The following is an 18,401-nucleotide window of genomic DNA, read 5'->3' on the forward strand; positions in this document are numbered from 1 at the left end:
CATCTGCTGTGTGGATAGCGCGCCAAGTGCAGCGTGAGGGGAGATGGCATCGCCGCGACGCCACGTCATCCTACTCTCGCTCTCGGAAGCCTGTGCTATCCGCGCTTTCTTTGTCCGTGCGATCTCTCGCCTTCGTTCTAACTGCGCATGGGTAAGGACACATCTAAACGCGCTAATCGTCTCAACGCGGTCGCTTGCCCGCGAGGAGTTCATAACTCGAAGTACCGCTCAGCGGCTTTTAACTCGGAGCGTTGGCATTCACAACTCATAAGTGCGTTGGTGTCCTCGTATTTGATCACCTCAGTTCAGTGTCTTTACGTCTCACGCCTCAACCAAAGTGTGACAAAACAACCTCAAACCCGGCAATGCACCCCTGAAACTGCCAACGATGGAACGTTCGACGTTAAACGCATAGCAGACCGTCTCGTCTATCATTCTTCTTCCTAACCTGCGTACTTCGACTTCTTCAATTTATTTAAAAGCGGGTAACTGCGCATTTATACCGCTGGCCGATGAGCGTGAAAACGTAGATTGCCGTAAGTAAACACAAAGGGAGAAGGATAACGGGAGCAGTAGAGGCGCGTACAGAGAGATAGAGAGAGATCAGCGCGAAGTTAGCGAGAGAAAAATAACGGGTCGGCGTGAACACCAAGTGGAAAGGAGCTGCGCTGGAGCCGGGCGCGCTGCGCTTTCAATCTTGGCTCAAAAAAATGACATGTTTGCACATTAAGCCCGCGCACGTCCTTAACGTCGTTCGCCAAGGCAGCTTTTGCTCCGAGACGGGAAAAAAAGTGCGCCGCATGACTTAGATGTGATCCGTTCGACGCCGATGGATGCGAAGGGACGTTGAACCGCAGGAAAGGGGTATCAGTGTCCATGCTGCGCGGCAGATGGCGCCCCGGGTCTGCACCGAGCCTGGGTCACTAGCTCGGTTCCTCGGTAGGAGTCCTACCAGCAATGGCGGCGCCGCCGTCGCCTCAGGCAGGCCTTAGCTGGGTCTCCGGCCGCCTTCCCACTCTCTCCTCCTCATTCCGTGCTTTTCAGTTTCGCTCGCACTGTGCCCTTTTCCTCGTCGCTCTTCCCGGGCCTGCGAGCGGCGGCGCTAGGCCGCGCTGGGATCCCCGGTCTCCCTTTCATTTTATTTTTTTTTTCAATCTCTTTCCCGTGGTCCGCGATTCTTCCCGCGGCCGCTGCGCATCGGCGGCTCCGCGACATCCCGGCGAGCGGCTGGCAGAGCGCGGCGCGCGGGCGCGCTCCGCTCCCTCCTCGAAACCCTTTTCTTCCCCTACTGCCCGATTTTGGGGAAGAGCTGTGCCTTTGGCGCCGCAGCCTGCGGCTCGCTCGCTGCAAGAGCGCTGTCCCCCGCTGCTAAGCCACGCACACCACAAATCCGGGAAAGCGAGCAAGCGACGACTCCGGTTCCTCGTGCCACAACACGAAGGAGCAGCGGAAGGAGCGAGCGCCAGCATCCTCTGCGTGCAACTACTGCACAGTTTCTGCCGGCGGATATATAGCTGCATACTTTCATGCTCCACTCGTGGCCAGCGTCGCCGGGCTGCTGCGGGCTCTGACGGCGCCGGTGGTTGACCACGCATCGACAACGCCGACTGCTGGTGAGTGGTTGTTCTCTCTCTGTTTTTCTGTTGCACGTCTACTGGTTTTCTGTCCCTGGAAATGGGCGCACGCTTCCGGTTCCCGAGGCGTGAAAAAGCAGCTCTACGGTGCTGGCGGCAAGTTGCGCCGCACCGGCAGAACCTGCAATTAGAGGAGCGGAGAGGGGAAGACGCACGGCTGCTCAGCGAATTCCACGCTGCCTGTTCTACGGCGCCGGGAATGCGACACGGTTCCCCGCCGGGGTTCGTTTCATACAAAACAGGCGCTGCAAGCGGCAGCATTGCGCACGAAGGAAGCGACGGCTGTTTCTGTGCATTCGCTTCGCCTCGTCCGGGGGAGGCATTTCAAGTGCACGCGGAAGAAGTGTTACGAGACGGCAATGCATTTGGCCGGTGCTCTCTTTCTTCTTTTGCCAAGCCAGGCCGCGACCGCATGCCGCCGGGGTGGCCAACCGGCGGCCGCGACATGCAATCCGCGCGCGCGCACCGTGCGGAGTGCAGTGACCCTTCTGGAGCCGCAGTTTAGGGAAAGGGCCTCCGGTCGCCCCCGCCTCGGTCTTTTGGAGTGATGAATGCGGCCTGGGTCCCCGGTCGGTTCACATGCTTCAAAGAGTCAGTAGAACAGCGTGCGGCGTCAAGGGCGATGCATAAGCAGAGTCTATATATAGAGCGGAATGCGTCACTACACATGCAAGAAAAAATTTGCAAGTAGCCTTGTTGCTAGGTGCCAAGTGCTTAAAAGGCAGCCAGGGCGCTATTGAAAAAGAAGTGTGTTTCCTAAATACGGTCTCAGTCTCGAAATAAAGCAGAAAAAGAAGTTCATTAAGCACGCGATGCTTTTCATTCTCGTTAACGTAGAAACGCTTGCGTAAGTTGAGAGTGAAATCAGGCGCAAAAGACAAGTGGAAAGTTGGGCGAGTTCTTATACATCCATAACGGTAACAGCGCGAACAAAACGACGACGGGGTGAAAGGACGCAGGACGAGCTCTGTCCCGTGTCCTTTCACTCCATCATCGTTTTGTTCGCGCTGTTGCCATTACGAATGCAAAAAAACAAGAATGGAAAGGGGCACGGCTCTTTTCTTACTGACGCAGCGTGAAAAGTCAGCGGAAGGGACGTCGCCGAAGAACTGTTGACTTCAACCGCGCGTCTGCATCCATCAATGCTAGCGCGCACCGGCTCACGCGAACTTTCACTATTAACTACAGCGCGACAGAAAGACGACGGACGCGAACGAAGTGGACGAAGCAAACTTTGGCTCGCAAAGCGGGTTCGACTCCGCACCCTGTGCCACTAAGTGTGCCCACTGCGCCGGCGTGATAGAACATCGTGCTCGGGGCAAAGTCCGCATTGGGGCGTGGCCTTGGACGCGTGATGCACGCACCTGTTAGCCCGCGGGACACCGTTTTCGGGATGCGCGCAGCTCTAATGACCTTGCGCCTCGCGTGCCGAGCCGCGCACGAACATCAATTTCCTGCCGGTGATTTCGTTCTTGCGCGATGTCTTTCTTTTTTTTTTTTTTTTTTTCTCGTTTTCGTGGTTCCGCTCGGTCAGAGCTAATGGTGCGGGAAAATGCGCTTATAGCAGTCGAACTTTAGGTAGGCTGCCACATGCGCTGTAAGAGCGATGCGCCATTCAACGACCTACGTGCGTCGTGCTGCGCATTGCAACTAGCGAAGATAGCTGTTGCGACAGGGTGCTTGTGGATACTCGTATTTTCCGCTTGCTGTCATTAGCGCGCAGTTTAGGCGCAGTCGGTAGTAATTCGACAACGTGAAGTGTTCGTTTGCTTTTCGGGCTTCTTCTCGCTTACTTCTGCATCTCTTACTCACCTGTGGCAGCACGTGCCCGAGGCAAACAATCAAACAAGCGAGCAAAAAGTCAATCACAGCTGGCTATGAATACCATTGACTAATTGTCCCCTGTACGATGGCGCTGAATTGGTGCGCGTGTGGTTCTGATCCGCGCGTGATCTCGCACGCACTACAGTCACATTTGCATGCGTTGTCGATGCGCCACACAGCGAACCATCTTCATTTGGAGGCCGTCTTTGACGCAATGGTTTCATCCGCAGAACGTCTGCGGGTAACGGTCGCTATTCGTAAGATTTTTGTTATGGGCACTGTAAACCGCTTTATACTTTTAAGTATCCTTAAGGGTGCAAGTGCTCATATAACTGACACCCGCAAAAGGTGTAATGGTGTGCTTTGTAGGCAGATAGCACCTTGAATCGTGCAAATCGGTTCACAGTGAATATGTTTTGTTCGTTTGTTTGCTGTTATGTGTACTTGCGAATATATTAGCGTGTGTAGGAAGCGCCGAGAAATTGATTTCTTTCATGTTTCGAAAATGGCCAGAAAGAAGTACACATGTTACCAGAGGAGGATGAATGAACTTTGTGTGAAAACAAGACGACAATGATATCACTGCACTTATCATATTGCTCTTATCATATGCGAACGAGCCCCTTATCAGTGTTCAACCAGTAACGCCTTGGTTCTGTACAAGGAGAGAAAGGCTCTGATTGATGTCACAGCATGGACAGATCGCTCGCATGCATGAAGATATAGAAAGCGTTTTTATCTTACGCAGACGCATCAGTATACCGAATCTATCACTGAATGATGATATCACCTGTGCGAAAGAAATCTGGGAACCTACGTCCTCGTAAACTTACCTTTGCAAATACGAGATACGCAGAATTCTGGAGAAATCATAATTAAATACATCTACACGTTCAACGTATGCCTATGCCCTCGTTGCGTAACTGCTGGGGGCTGTGCACTGGACCTTTTCTTTTCTTGCAATTACGCGACATCACAACGACAAAAAATCTGCAGTTAAGCTGAACTTCTCGAAGATGCCGGACAGTGCGGAAACGCGTTGTTTGCTTCGTTCCCTGTATAGTCGCGCGAAAACCAAGATATACACGCCGGCGTGCTAAAGCTAAAAAAGGCACCGCTCCTGCGATTAAAGCAGTGCCAAGGTTACAAGCATTCAGCGACTGCTACTAGAGGCCTGCTGACTCCGCAGTTGACGAACAATCGACATTATAAAGTTCCGAAGCAATCAACAAAATACTTCCCGAGTCCCGCTGATGACTTGATTGGGAGAATACTTGGCGCTAATTTCAAATAGTGCTGAAAGCAACTCTTGAAATGTATTCGTCGGCTTCGACAACGTGTATACTCTGCCTCTTTTCGTGTTTTTATAACTTGAAAGCGAGACTTGCCTTTCCCAGCGTCCTTTGCTCTCTCTCTCTCTCTTTCTTTTTTCAATGCAAGAGTGGCACGAATCGATGGCTACACAATACTTTCATTTTTTCGTCGTTTCTGGTTAATCGGGAGTCTCCTCTGCCACTCCTCTCCCCCAAATTAGCAGTTTAGTGGAAGCGTAATTCACCAATACAGCTTGATGTGTTGTTGCTCTTTAGGGATTCCGTTTAAATGTGTGGTTACGCGCTGAACCGTTGCGGTGCATTCCTGTGCCACGTTATGCACGAACGCAGCTCAGCAAACACTACGCGTCGTGAGGAGCTCAGCCTGCACTGAGGGTTCATTTTGCACACGACCATGAAGCTATAATTACAGGCCCATAATTCAGAAACAAAGTTATCGGCGGTTCAGCCCAGCTCGCTCATTCTGACAGATTTCATTTAAATACCTGATGCGCACTGCAGTTGCGGCACGTTTAAAGTGCAATTTTACTTACGACGCCACCTTGGTCTCAGCAGCTTTAATATCAAGCCGTCCGTCTCCGGAAAACCCGAGAAACCCGCGGAAAATGCAATTCGATTCAGCGTGCGAGAAGTCGAATGAAATGAATTGCGGAGAGTGACGCGGCAAACGTCATGGACGGCTTAAAGTCAAGAAGTGGTGAATTCGATTTCTACGCAGAATGCGGCTTTGGTTAAGTGCAAAACAAAAAGGAAAAAAGAGGGAAGCGGGGTTAGCGCGGCGCAACAAAAAAAAAAGAAAGAAAAAAAGAAGAAGCAGATGCCGCGAGGCGACAATACGACGCCCCGGAAGTGTTTGGATGTAAGGAATAGAAAAGAGGCGCGATCCAATAGTGTCTTAAGTAAAAAAATCACCACTGAGCAGCGAGAATATAATATTATCTCCATGATGGAGCACCGCCTAGATACGACATGGCGTCCACATACTCGAAATTGAATTTTAAGCAGCCGCGTGGAACGTTAAGGATCGGGCGCAAGAAACGTAGAAATGAAGAGAGAAAAAGAAATCGACGTGAAATTCGCGAGAACCGAAATAAAACAGTAGGTTAGCAATGCCGAGTGCGTAAATTAGTTTTGCTACTCGAGTTCAACGCAAAAAAAAAAGGGAAAAGAAACTGACGTTAATCCTTTCGAGGCGTGTGGCAGCGAGTATACTTTCTGACGAGAAAAGAAAAAAGAGAATAATTTCCACGTTGAATTAGAGATTGCGCAGGAGGCGATGTGCCGAAAGTTTTCATAGTTGGCGCCAGTGATTGGACCAAGCGCGGGCCTGAGGGAGTAGTGTTGCGAGCACAACACTCAATGCGCCCTTAAGTTGTACAAAGCAGGCCCACAATTAATGGCTTTCTTAATTTGCACATGCTTACATTAACGAGAACTTTGTCTGCAGCATTTGCAAATATTTGGCGAAGATGCAGAAGACGTTGAGAAGACAACGCAGTGGCGTATCGCAAAGCAGTGGAGAGTGGTAGCTTTGCGTGCTACCACCTGGAACGCTAGCCCACCGCGCGCATTATACCGCCGAATACCGTGGGAGGTTACCGTGATGGCCTGACAGCAGAGCAGCTCTAAGATGAGCCCCAGATGGCCCCGTAACAAAAAATAAATTTCCACGTGCACACGAACTCACTCGGTGCATTCAAGGAACTAAAGAAAGTGAAAAAAGGACATTCCGAAAATTGCCAACAAATGCGCCGGCTAAACAGGTCGTCCCACTTCACCATTACCCTGCGCTAGATTTGCGGGCACATTGGCAAACCAATTCGCAACCTGGCCGACTAGGTGGCTCGCTCACCACCTGACAACCCACCGGCTTCGCTTCCTTCTGACACCTGAGCTCTCCTCCAAGCCCGAAATTCGGTTTCCTCCGACGGGACGCGAGTGCCCCTATAGTTGCGTGTATCTGCTTGCTTTCTCGCCGCGTTTCGAGGGTGGGAAAGGGAGGAGGAGGAGGAAGAAGAGGAAGGAAGGAAAGAAAGGAAGGGAGGTCAACCAGACGCACGGCCAGTTTGCTACCCTACACAGGGAAGGGGTTTAAGAGAAGAAAAGAAATGAGAGGTTCTGTGAAAGGAGAAAAGGGAGAGAGGCTTGGGTTGCCCTGACACCTGCTGTCAACTTTGTCTGGGGTCTGGGGATCTGCAAGTGACAAACCTACAACGTCTCCTATAGTGATCGACAAATGTATCTATAGCGGACATTCGCCTTTCTTCATTTCTTCATTTTAGATTGTGCCCTGGCACTAAGGATATTAGGCAAAGTATGCTAAGATAGATCAAACCAAAGCCAAATGTGCCAGATGATTTGACCAAGTGAATAACGGACAAAGAGCAGGCTAAATTTTCTTCTGCAGTACCTGCAACAAACAGGGCTGCATGCGTTTACTTTATGTATTTTTTTAACACGTCCCTTGTGGCAATGGGAAAAAAATAATGAAATAACAGAAATAAATGTTAAAACCAGCCATCCCTTAGTGTCATATCACGTTGAAGACAAGGTATTAGCGATGGTTTCTCGTTATTATTGAGATCAGCCGTTTCTTTGAAGGTGGTATCGCTAGAGAGACGGTGCTGATTCCAGAAACTGTTTCGATTTCCGGCTAGAAGATGACGCCGTAGCATTAGGGTACAGTCACAATCAATTCGAAGGTGATCGCGCGAGCATCGACCGGCGGGCCTTCCAAGCAGCACAGCGACCGATTTCGGAACTACGAAGATAAAGATTGCGCTGCCTTCTTCCCGTTTTATGCTCTTCCAGGCTGCACCCGTCACCCCCATGACAGACTCACCCCATTTTTGTGTTTGTTTCCGTTTCATGGCAATGATGTGCGTGCGTCGCTGCCTCACGCATATTTTGGCCAACAATGACGCCTCTGTGCAAAACACGACACCCGCTGTTTCTTGGGGCATAAAAAATACCGAAAGCTGCAAGTTGCTAGATGGGAGTGACAGCTGATCAGGGAACAGCAAAAGAGAGAGAGGGAAGCTATGTGACGTTTCTCTCTCGAGTGACGGTGATGACGTAACGTGGCGCTGCTCCTAGTTTCGGTCGCCGCTAGAGCGATCACCTTCAAATTGATCGCGACTGTACGTGATGCGTTGGCGATGCCGAGCAGTCTAAAAGCCTAAGTCTTCCCTTATGGTCTTCCCTTATGAAACCAGTTAATGAACTGGTTTTCACGCTCTATAGCACTCTGCCTGACGGCTCCACGGTTCCGCGGAAAGGCGACGCATGCGCAGAAGGCGTGGCGTATCACGAATATACGCTGCGAGCGCAAGGTAAGTGCAGACGGTATCGCTGACGCGAATCACTTGCAGTGGTGTGGCTAGAAAACGTGCTTTTGTACTCGCAGCGCGAAACTGAAGCTAGCACAGCGCTAGAGCTAGCGACAGGAAAGTGCCTGGTGTGCGGCAGTGAGATGAGAGCTGCAAGGAGCAGAAGGCTCTGTGAATATTCATGGTCTTAAAGCAGTGGAACAGGAATACGAGTGAAAACCCTTTGCTGGCGGTGCCACGTTTCACTGAGTATGCATGGCGTCTCGAGCGCACTGCGCGGCGCCTTTCTCTGCTGCCGCGTATCGTAGCCGCGGCAACGACGCCCACCGATGACCAGAACAGCCGACGTCTGCATTAAGGTGCTGACAGAAGCGCGCACCAGATGGAGCGCGCTTCGCTTGATTTGATTCGCGGCTGTGATCCTTACGCCTCGCCTGAATGGCTAGTGTGGGTCTGGGACTTGCCTGTACGATCTTATTACACGCGGGCTCGTGATTACTGTTCGTGATTACTGGTGCTGCATAACGATGTGTGCAGTGGTGTCTTCAACTTGCAGTGCTGGGAAACTTGGCTCAAAGTGAACTGCGTATTTCCGCCTTCCGTCCGTGTTAGTTTTCCTTGGGATCCTTTATTTTGCTAAAGATTAAGATATGTGAAATGTATATGTAGCCTACATTTGTACAGCGGCTTGGACATTGCCATATGTTTTCTGAACGCTGTACTCCAACAGCCTTATAATCGTTATCATCACTTTTCTTAAAACAAAGTGCGGCGGAACCGAGTGAAATTGACTGTGCAGTTCACCTCATTTGATCCCGTGCACTGATACATCCGCAGTGCCTCTGTTCCAGGGAAATAGATAACCGTTCTTCCCCTCCCATTTCCCTGTGTTTTCTGCGATGTTATTCAGGAATTTTCTAAACATCGTGTGAACGCAAGCTGAGGAACGCTAGTGGCTGCGTTTGGAATAGCTGAAACAGTTCTCACGTTTGCAACCCCTCGAGCTAAGGGCTGGGCATGACGTCAAAGAGAAGTACCGACTTTTTCTGGGACGAATCTGTCTTTGCCTCGTCCGCCAAGAACACACAGAAAAAATTGCGCCTAACTTCACGTTATAAAAATGTCAGTCGAAAGTACGTTTTCACTGAGCGCATTCTGCGGCGATTAGGATGAACTGAAAAGCTCCTGAAAGAGAACAAAGGCTGTTTTGCATATTTTCCCAGCTAGATCACTTCGGCACCCAGTCAAAAGCGGTCTTGTTTTCCGGAGCGTGTTTCTAGAATGAAGAAGAGTAAGTCCCGAATGTTTCTTCAAGATAAGTGCAGGAAACGCGTTAAATAATCGGACTGCATATGAAAGTTGTAATAAATTCAAACACCACAATTCCGACTGAAGGTGCTATGGTTTCTTTGTGATAGATGATCAGGTGCCTTAAAATAATCGAGAAAGAATTATTTAAGCACGTAGCAGCATGTTTACGCATGTGGAACGTCAGCGCAGTGAATCTTTTCCACAGTGCAATGAGGCCGTGCGCCATGGCCTAAAGTAGAAAAGGTTCCCGATACGGTCGCAGTACAATCGTTTAGTTTTGGGGATAGCGTAAGTTTCAAGTATTTATTTTCATTTCTGTCACTTTTTAGGAGCAGCTCAAGATCAAATTCTGATTTTCTTACTGAAACAAAGCTGAAAGGCAGGAATACTGTCATTACTTACTACAATATCGCCGAACCTATATTAACAGATTTGTTGACTTAAGGGGAAAAACAAAGTTATACCCATCGTGGTAGTAATGCCTTGATTTAGGACCGCAATTTAGTTAAAGAATTTCTGGAGATCAATGAACTTAAAGGCACTTGCAGCACGAATTGTATAATTCCGTGACTGTCCACCAATGACAGATGTCCCAATTTTCTGTTAAGTTCGCCGTGTCGCACAATATCTGGTGTCGGTATCGGCAGAGTTACCCATGAGCGAAAATTCCCGCATATGTTTGGCCTTATGTATATGCCACGCCTAGCTATATGAATTGCGCTATATGCGGGTTAGATTGCCACACCATTCTAAAACTCAAGTGCTCATACCTTGTTTTACATTCCTGACAAAGTTCTTCCTCGGCATTTTGAGAATGACAGCCCACAAACAAATGTCATGAAACAAAACACCTACAGCGCATGCCTTTTATGTTAAATCTTATTCTCAGACTTAAATATCAGAAGTGCAAAACCATAACAGACGCCCAAAAATGATGCAATTTTCTTGGCGTGGCTGCGCGCTGCCTCCGGAATCTTCCCACTCAAGAGGCCGCGTTTCTACCAGAAACCTCGCCTTTGTGTAAAGCGTTCGCCGCCAGCGTTTGCCGGTAAACATTACGGTTACATAAGCTGCAGTTGCCGGGAAGCGTGAAAAGCAGACAGGAATCTTGGAATGATATCGCGTTCCACTCTCAAAGGGAAAGCTTAAAAATGTCCTCCAGTTCTTGTCAACTGCTTTTTTTAGAACGTCCTGCACGGATAAAGATTTTAGTTTACAGCTGACATAGACTCGCATGCATGATTTTAAAGCGAAAACATTACTGGCCGCGAACTTGCGATTACGCCGCGGCGGTGCTCCGAGGAGGCACATGATGTCACAACGGGCGTCTCGCCGCGGATATTTCTCTCTCTCTCTCACTCCCTAGTCACTACTGCGCAGGCGCCACTAGTAGCACCGAGCCACAGGTGTTCCGCCGCTGCGCAGCGCCGCGCCTAAATTTTCGCCGCCGCCGTTTGGTATGACGTCACACCGAGTTCCTCGTCGTTGCGCTCGCCTCCGCTCGCTTTGCCATCTGCGTCGCATGCCTGATAACATGTCGGAGGATTCAAAAGGAGAGCTCGCGTGCGCCCCAACCACAGTTGATGCGGCAGTATGGACGGCGGCAATTCTGATAAGCAGGAGGAGGCCTGGAATCGGCATCGGAACGAGATGAAGTGGAAACGAATCGCCCAGGAAACATACCAACAGCGCGCCGATCGACTGGCTAAATGCCGCAACATAGCTAGACAACAAGACTAACCTGGGCTTGCAATCAAGATTTACCAAGGCTAACCATACTATGCCTTAGCTTTCGCTACATATATCCTGGCATGGCCGAGCTAAGGCACTGCCAATTTTTTACACGAGTACTGTTCGCGTAACATTCGGTCGACTCAATGCGGTGCATATGTATCAATTTTGACCACTCTAGATATTCCAACTTACGCAGTTTACAGAATTGTTAGTCTTTCTATTGCGCAATAAGAGAGATGGTTGACCCATTGCTTCGGTTTCTTTAGCAAATTTCCAAGTATTTTGTTAAACCAATTGACGCTAAATAAGAAGTATGATACTTAGACTCGGGGAACTACAACATTTCTCACAAATGCACCATAATTAATTTCAGGGACTTCCGTAATATTCTGCTGTACATAGTTACATTTCCTATAGGGAAAGTTCTTCCGTTAGTAGCTACAACATCTTCAGCAATGGCTACATCGGAACACACTATATTATAGTGAGACATAGGTGTATCATTTCGAAGCCTATTACTGAACTGTACCTGTATGATATTAACATAACGTATAAGATTCAGTAGCCCCCAAAATATACGTCGCAGTATGTTTGCGTCACTGAATTCATGTCCATCAGAGTGGAGAAATGATGTGGGCTCTGTGTTGAATAAACCTCGTTTTTCCATTGTTGGTGGGAGATATACAAGACGGAAATATAATAGCCGTTATTTCCAAGTTTATTCGTTGCGTTGTTGCATAAGGCGCAAGTGAAATCAAATCTTAGATAATAACAATTACAAATGGCCATATTCTTCCGTTTTAATGTTGTTACAGTGATCCAAGATAAATGTTCCTAATCGTTACAGTTCCACTGTTTGCGAAACCAAACAAGCACCACTGCAGTTTATCCGCTGATATAATCTTCAGACATTCTTGCTGCAGGGCCTTAAAGAAAGTAAACAACTGCAAGTATCTGCAACGAGAACATTTTTTTTTTCCTGCACGAAAGCATCATTCAACCTCCACGATCGTCTGCTTCTCAAACGCGTCAGTAAGAAGTTTAAAAAATTATTTTTTTTTCGTTTCACTACTCTTAATCAAATGCCACATAAAAAAAAGACTTTCCATGAATCGATTCATATCTTCTGGCATATTGTTTCTCTACGCCTACTATTCTTGATGTCTCATGAATTTTCAATGGTGCTGCATTTTATCTGGTGTATAATGTATGCAAATAACGGCGAGCCGTATTGCTGCGTTTATGTTCGAACCATTCCGTGCCGCGTTTAATTCCTCGTCTTTATGAATGCTTTACTTTGCGCTCAATCTCCGATACAGTTGCGCGCAGACGTCGCGCTGCACTTGCGAGTCCTCACCTCGCGTTTCTCTTTCCCTCGCTTTTGCGTTTCCTGTCCTTCTATTGGAATACGTGAGTCACACTATACGGCCTTCGCCGAAAGCTCCGTGTTCTGTCAACAACCGGAGATGACATTGCGTGCCTGCGCGCGGTGTAAATGGCAATCCAGCTTCACTCTCATTCGCAAGATGTTCATCCGCAATAGCCTTCTCTTAACCTTGGCACATGCAATATTTTTATCTTTACTTTTTTTCACGCAATAAATGATTACTAAAGAAGTGTTCTAGAAGTGGCCGCTTCAGAAGCACCCTCCGGCAATAGATGGATAAACGCGCCTTTCTGCGAGGTCTTATGGCCGCCATCGTCGAGACCGTAACGACAAATCAACAGGTATCTAAATGCCCGTTCACCACCATCGGTTCAATCAATATATATATATATATATATATATATATATATATATATATATCCTTCTATAAAATGGGGAGCCTTATCTGGAACAGGAAACGTAGCGCTTTCAGGCATTTAAGTTGATGGACTTTTCGCCGGAGGAAGATGAAAGCGAAGTAGAATGCTGCGTATGGCTAGTACTGCCGGTGAGAAGAACGCTGCGTTCAGCTCCGTGCCCGGGTGCGAGAAGCATGAGCAGCGGGTTTGGAGTGAACCATGCAATTCAATGGCCGCGTAGCACACCTGCACGACTCGGTACTGTCGTTATGTTCTTGGAGCTCTTTCCGAGTTCTTCGAGGGATTCGCTTCCGTTCCACGAGCCTATTCTCCTCCAAACGGCGTTCGAGAAAATACTCTGGCTGGAGTGAACCAATCCAGTACATTTACAATGCAGACACGAGCGCATACTTGTCCTCGTTTATTTTTTATTTCTCATTTGTACAGGATTCGTGATAGCCTGATCAATATTTTTTTCTTGACTAAATATTCTGCTAACATTGGACAGAGGTATATGTTTACGTGTGTGTCTTTATGTATCTGCGTGTGCGCATATGTACGTATTTGAAGTGTGTTCGCGTGTGTTGCAAGTGTGAGTGTTTGTGAGTTGTTTATTCGCGCTTGCGCAATGTTTATGGATTGAATCAGTTGATCTTGTTCCTTAAGCGGATGTTTGTGTTTCAGCTATTCCACGCCGCTATTCCAACAACAACAACAAAAAGCAAAATCATAGTTCGTCTGTGAGAAGTCTAAAGACCAGTGACAATCCATCAGTACTGAAAAACCAAATGAAAATCCAATGAAAACCCAATACCTAATCGAGTCAGGCGTTCGAGCATATAACATAACTTTGGATGTACGATTGCTGGCACCGGCATTTTTTCACAGCCGTTTTGGCATCGAACGAGAGAACATGGTACGTACGCCTTTGTAGCACTGCGCATGCGCTAGGCAGCTACTGTTAAGCCGCTGATATCTCACAACGTTTAGTACCGTCAGCCATTACTGGAAGACATTGTAAGTAGACTTACTGGCATACACTTTCTGAAAGGTAAAAGTTACCGTTTGGTCGCATTTTCTTTTTAAGATTGAATTGAGAGTTTGCCGCTATTTCATCAATGTCCGCATCAGCACGTTGTAGGAGCTGCATCGCCTTCCTCATGCTTATACATTTTTACCTTTGCCAGAAATATAGAGCTACGTATAATATAGCTACCGCTACAAAAAGAGGGCGGAACATCAATCAAAGATAACAAAAATCGTTCGCGGAAGGAAGGACTTGCCGCCTACCGTCTTTCTCAACCTGTGAAACATCTGTCGGGGCATTTTCGACGCATCGCCCTACTAGAACTGCGTTGAGATGAGAGTTTGATAAGCTCTCAGCGCAGGCTGCGATGCGGTCGCCTGTAGTAGATAGGGTGCACTGCGGAGCTTCCTTTTGCTTGGCCGTCAGGGCCAAGAAAGCACCTATTTCACTGCCTCGGCACCGTTGGGCGTTCTTCGCACAATACGGGGCTGTCAACGACGCCAAAGCCTGTGTCCTACAAAAAAAAGCACTCTCACGCTTAGCAATTGAAAGCTGTTGTGATGCGACCTACTTTCGGGGCGGCAACGCGCCATCAGATCTGTAAAGTTCGGATGGCGTCACGACAGTTGTCCTTAATGCCTTCATAAAGTGGACCATCCTCCCCCCCTTCCCCACCCCCTCTTCAATAAGTTAACTAAGTAAGTTAAAAAAAAGAACTCCACGTCCACTTCCTGAGATTGAAAAGAAATCGGGGAATAGGACAAAAAGACGAAAAAAAATGGGAGCCACTAGGAGGTATTTTTGCTCTGCAAGTTCAATATCCCTATACACTCTAAATATTCTTTACTCACTTTAGGGCGTATCTTATTACAAACTATATAGCTCATCTGTCTTGCTTGTGTTTCTTTTTGTTTCCTTTCTTTCTTTCTTTTTTTTTAACTTCACGCTGGCTACTTTTCTGTCGAGAATGCTATGTCACGCTGGTCATGCCGTTCGTGACCTGGAAGTACTGGGCGAGCAGCGCTGAAAAAAAAAATAAATGGACTATCACTCTTTCATAGGAATCGGTGGAACACGAAAGTGAAACGCGTCTTCACAGAACGTGTTGCACGCTTGCTTCGCGAACTCACTGTCCGCTGCAGCAAAAGGCGCACAATTTGCGGTTCGGCAAGGGTCCTGCAGGTAGGCTTGGCGGGCGGCATCCTGCTGCATAGTCGCTTCAGTGAAGGTACGAGCATTTTGGTCCGGCTCCGTTGTGTCTAAGACAGCCATTGAGTTGCGACGCGCAGAGCTTCAGGAATGCGAGTGGCAGAGTTCGCCGCGCGCTGCTTCACGCTGGCGGTGTATCTCGCCGGATCAGAGATTCGCCCGTCGAGGTCGTTGCCTTGCTGCGCCATCGCAAGCGAAGCAGTAGGGGGCGTATAAGCAATGCTGATGCAAGTTGAAGCTGCACTGCGTAGGCAACGAGGCGTCACAGGCTAATCGGGCGCGAAGGACAAACCATGTGCGGAAACTGCGTCGTCACCTCGACAGAAGGCCTACACCGCGTTGGAGCCTCCGCTGCGCTGAGACTACCGAAGCGCTCACTGTCGGCGCTTAGTGTCCTATGATGTGATATGTCACATGATCAGGATTCAGTACTTCGCTTCACCTCTCCTAGATGGCAGTGCGATCCCTGCCAAGATAAAGCCCCTTAAATTTCGTAGTGCCACGCGTTGAAGAATGCCGCCTCCTCCTCGCGCGATCTGGCCGACGCCGCGTTGCTATTGGCGTTATAGCATCACGTGGGCCCTCGCGCCATGAATCAGCGCCATTTTTGCTCATGTTGGCGCCGTTGCTACGCTCGAGCAGTGTAGGCGGCGCCACGGTCGAGGAGGGAGCGTGAAAGAGAGGAAAAACGAGGAGGAGTGAAGGCGGAGGAGGAGATTGTCGCTACTTTACGAAGTTTAAGGGGTTTCTTTCTAACCCCTATACCCCCACCCAGTGTAGGGTAGCAAACTGGAGACTGATATCTGGTTAACCTACCTGACTTTCCTCTTCATTCTCTCTCTCTCTTAAGGGGTTTTATGCCAAGAGAGCATATTTTACCCGTTCGCGCCGACGTCACGTCCCTTACAGGTAGTCAGATCGTAGTGGAGCCCGGTATAAAAAAAACTTTCGTGTTGAAAAGAAAAGCACACAAGATGATTGACGCTAATAAGAGCTCAAATGGCGCAAATGTTTCTGAAAGGAATGGCTTAAGCCCCTGTCACACAAAAAATTCGAGTGACCTTGAGTTCATTGCACATCAAACACACTACAGACTCAACTCAATGCTCAATAAACTCAATGTAGATTAAGCTCGATTTAAGTGAATTATCTACCTCTGCTACTCCTCGTTCTCAAGTATACTTGACTTCTAACCTGCTATACTCATTCTTGCCTTGTGGTTCGATCGCGCTGGACGGACTAAGACGGACTGAAATCAGGATTTAAACAGAATTTGTCACAGGAATATTGTACAGCTAGCTGTTTAAAGCTCCGATGTGTTTTGCTACTGCGCTGCCTACGAACAAGATTGACAGACCATGAAGTCCCTCACCGCAGGCACCGGCAGGCCAGCACTCTCTGAAAGAGGTTTGCGTGCCGTGACATACCCGTACAACAGCAAGAATGTCTGCAAGTCCATTAGTAGACTTCATGCAACACGACGCTGTGGGCTGGCGTTTCTGGGAAAAAACCACGGTACAATGTACTTGCACATGCTCATTCCTTCTTTGTGTGACCATCAGCATCAACCGCCCCTGCCTTCAGTCCCTGGTCTTCTTATGTCGCTATTAAAGGTTGCATGCTAAAGCACATTTGCTCAAGCTAACACTTACGTCTTATTGTTAATACGTTACCGCTAGTAAATGCGATTGCAATATGTATACTAGTCTTGGCATATCCTCCTATCTACTACCTTTGATTTTCTTCTACATTTCTCCTTGACGGCATATAGACCAGCCCATATCACCAGTCGGAGGGAGCTCTTAACTAACATTTGCCAGAAACATCACAAACGCTGGTGTGTTCTCATACATCGCAAATTATGCAGAAGAGACAAAGTCAGTCTCAAGAGTAGATATTCGGTCGCGGGCTGCTATGTAAGCGCACTTACTCGTCTTCTTTGTATGAAACAGCTAACCTCTCTCGGACTACAGCGTCATCGCTTTGAGCTATATCTCTCTCATCCAGTATTGATCATTCTTGCTTGTCGTTTGGCGACAACTTTTCGTCTTTGCTTTAATATAGCTCCTGCGATCTATTCTGCAGTGCGCTTTGTTGTTGTGGGGGAGTCAGGATTATTGGGCGCTAAGTAAGGTTTACTACACCAGGAACATTGGGATTCAAATGAATACTTTTGCAGACTCTTAAAAAAAAGCTCACATTTGGCAAAGCGCAACTGGCGCAGAATTGAATTTTGCATCGCGTTTTCAAAGCTTACTTCTCCGAAATGGCGGCACCCACAGCGTTTCAAGTAAATGGGTAATGCAGAAGGCATGTCTCAATCACGTATCTCAGATTAGAATCTGGGCTCCAGACACTAAAATCTCGTCCGACATTGACACGCTTACGGATTTTTGAGGTCGCTAACACCGAAAAAGAGATTTCATATTTTCACGTTATTCAATAAATTGCCACAGACAATATGTAAACACAATACAAGAGTCTTAATGTCGGAAACAAAGATAGCTGCGTGTCCCTTATGATTCTTTCATAAATCAATAAGCAAATGGAACGCCCTTCCACAAATCTCAACTCAAACACTTCCGAGACCCTTTTACATACAGGCGCACGAGTGATGTCATATGCTGTTTTTTTGAATTATTTGTGTTCTTAGCCATTCTTTGCGTCTTTATTTTTTAAAGGCAGAAGAAGCGCGTGAACACTGTTCTGTCACTGCTATTCATGACTTGTGTGCTCGGAAATGTTTACTGCTTATTATCCTTTTATGCTTACTTCCTTGAAGAGAAGGAATACGTTATTGTATGATTATGTAACCACTCGTGTCTGGGTTTCCGTAAGGCTGCCGGTAGTATCGTTGGACAAATAAATTGGTTAAATAAGAATAAATAAAAAAATCGCATTTACAGTTAGTTGGTAATTCAGGGTAATCACTAAATGTTAGCTAGTTATCATGGACATTAGCGATTATCATGCAGATATTGAATCTCACTGTGTTGAATAATGCATTTCGCAAAAAAAAAAAAATGCTATCGTCAACTTAGCGGTTTTAGATTTTATACTTATTTAGAGCGGGGCCCTGCAACTTTCCCGAGAAAGCTTGTCGGCGGTGCCAACAGCAGCATCATGACGAGGTGATATGATATTAGTGGCATTATGTTTATTGATTAAAAATGCAATGTGCGATTTACGTTCACAAGATGCTGCGAGCATGCAG

At 47.7% G+C, this 18,401-nt stretch overlaps 1 protein-coding gene across 2 annotated transcripts in view; it reads left to right on the forward strand.

Moving 5' to 3' along the window:
* Positions 1-1,209: 1,209 nt before the first annotated feature.
* LOC142572982 (coiled-coil domain-containing protein AGAP005037) overlaps positions 1,210-18,401 on the forward strand; it is a 591,568-nt gene continuing 574,376 nt past the window's right edge. The window contains exon 1 of one of the 2 annotated variants that reach the window (XM_075682461.1): positions 1,210-1,613. The gene's annotated coding sequence lies outside the window, so the exon portion shown is untranslated. The remainder of the gene's footprint in view (positions 1,614-18,401) is intronic. The other variant, XM_075682462.1, reaches the window with a different exon arrangement.

The sequence above is a fragment of the Dermacentor variabilis genome, chromosome 2, assembly GCF_050947875.1.
Source record: "Dermacentor variabilis isolate Ectoservices chromosome 2, ASM5094787v1, whole genome shotgun sequence".
Classification (NCBI taxonomy): Eukaryota; Metazoa; Arthropoda; class Arachnida; order Ixodida; family Ixodidae; genus Dermacentor; species Dermacentor variabilis.